Genomic DNA, 2,255 nt, shown 5'->3' with positions numbered 1-2,255 from the left:
TGTGTGTTTTTACAAGCCTGAGTGTGGGCAGTTTTCTGGGGAAGCTTTCAGGCCTTTGTTCGAGATCGTTCATCTCGTCTTTAGGATGAGAAACATCCCCCCGTCATCTTCTTTCACTTTTTCTAGATTGCAGGAATGAAGAACTGTTGCCTAAATGGAAAGTGCCAGCATTCCCGACTTCAAAACTTTATGGAAATTAATAACATATCTGAAGAAGCTTCTCCTGTTTTTATATACTATGAGAAGAATTTAGATCTTAAAATGATTTGCACACAGTCCCTGGAAAAAGAAATTGCGCTGTGTATATCTCTTGGAAATTTAAGACAATAGTACTCCTCCTTTGCAATAGCAATTAACAGATGTGAAAATAAATATAATTGACTCTAGTGTATGATTATACAAAGGAGCATGGATGCATTTCAAATGTTAGATATTGCTATACTATGATTAAAATTTCATATTGACCCTTTTATCATAATTTCTCCCCATCAAGAACTAAAAATGTTCCACCGTTATATTTTATATCTATAACTCTAGATATATATTATCTGAAATTTCCCTTTGAACTCACTGCAACAAATAACCTTTTGAGTCATTGACTTCATTTTATATTTAAAAGTTACGGAATATCGTTATTTTCATTCTGCCATTATATTCTAATTAAAAATGTTTGTGCATAATGCTTTGGAAAAATGGGTCTTTTATAGGGAAAAAAACTGGGATAACTGATTTCTATGGCTTTAAAAGCAAAAATATATAATATACTAAACCAACTCTAATATTGCTTCTTGTGTTTTACTGTCACAGATTAAATTACAGCTTTTATGAATGATTAAATTTTAGTACATTTTCATTTTGTTTCTGTGTTTTTGTTATGGTTTCCAGGCTTTGGGTTTTATCCATTTTTTGTGAATTCCTCTTCCATTCTGGTAGATCAAGTATTTTTTTATAACAAATACCACCAGTATGTCGTTAGCTGATGCGATGTCTTCACGCACCCTCCTTGTTGGATGTATTTAATCATATCGCACCCTAAAGTACAAAAGGCTACTTTTAATTAGTTTTGTATATTCTTTTGAATGTTTAAAGATTGTATTCTGCTGAAAATACTTCCTCTGTACAATTATTTTTGTATGTACAAATTTGGTTTAATACTGTATCAAGGTCTGACTTTTACTGTGATCTTCCATTTCACACGTTCATGTACTTGGAGGGTAGAATCCCTGTTTTGACAATGCCACCGCCGGGCAGGAGCCCGTGGTAATCTCTCACGGTCAGCATCTCGACACCGAGCTGTGGAGTTGAAAGTTGGTTCTGTCTAAATACAATTTCAACAAAGCAAACAGCTGCTTTACATTTTTAGACAAAATCTGGCTAACGTTACCTGATCTGCACAGTCAGCTGAAGGGGCTTTTTGCTTCATTTTGGGTTTGTTTCTTTCTTTTTAAATACCTGTTGGTTTCATAAAGTTTAAAAGAGCAGGATATGAAGAGACCCATGGGTGCTCAGCCTCAATCCTCCTGTGTATATGCAAGTAAAAGACCGGCCTTTGGGACCTGGGGGGCCCAAATCCCATCCTCGGTGTGATGCTGCTGGAATTCCTGCAGTGTTGGAGGACTTGCTCCTGCTTCGCTTCTGAGTAAGTGAGAAGAGAAATGTATCTTCACAGTGGAGAAAACTCAGGACGGACTTTGTCCTGCTTGTTTAAATGGGAAATCTAAATGTAATAGCTGGTGAACAGTTGTTCCTGGACCTGTTGTATAGTTTTATTGGAAACCAGGGGGGAGAAATTTCTATAAATAGGTTTTTCTAAAACTCTGTTACTGATGCAGCTGTTGAATTATACAGAACTCCCAGTTTCTAAATGCAGCCCAAACAAGACTGGATGAAAATATTTGGATGACGATAATGTGAACACATCTGCCTACTTACAAGCTACTAGGACAAACGTAGTTACTTAGCTGGTTGTCTTCAACCTACCTATGCGCTTCCTTTTTCAGGAGGAGCAGAAGCATGGTATTTGCAGGTTGGTTATCTTTACTAAATGTAAAAATATTTTAGTAATAAAGTAATTTTAATGTACGTGCTGATTGCTAGATGTCTATTCTATAAAAACAGAAACCTAACCTTAATTTTCTGGGTACAGTGTGGTATGTACGTTCATCAAACCTCCTTTCATAAATTCAAGTGTGTTTTATACAGAAGAGCCAGTAGGCTACCTACTGCCAGCAAAGCTGGGGATGCGCGGTGTCGGG

General features: G+C 36.5%; 1 protein-coding gene across 1 annotated transcript in view; it reads left to right on the top strand.

Moving 5' to 3' along the window:
- The window catches only part of RAP1A (RAP1A, member of RAS oncogene family), an 18,360-nt gene extending 17,507 nt beyond the window's left edge, over positions 1-853 (top strand). The window contains exon 7 of the mRNA XM_009585534.1: positions 127-853. The gene's annotated coding sequence lies outside the window, so the exon portion shown is untranslated. The remainder of the gene's footprint in view (positions 1-126) is intronic.
- Positions 854-2,255: the final 1,402 nt, after the last annotated feature.

This window comes from Fulmarus glacialis, unplaced genomic scaffold (assembly GCF_000690835.1).
Source record: "Fulmarus glacialis isolate BGI_N327 unplaced genomic scaffold, ASM69083v1 scaffold40010, whole genome shotgun sequence".
NCBI lineage: Eukaryota > Metazoa > Chordata > Aves > Procellariiformes > Procellariidae > Fulmarus > Fulmarus glacialis.
This window is presented reverse-complemented; position numbering and strand designations above follow the sequence as displayed.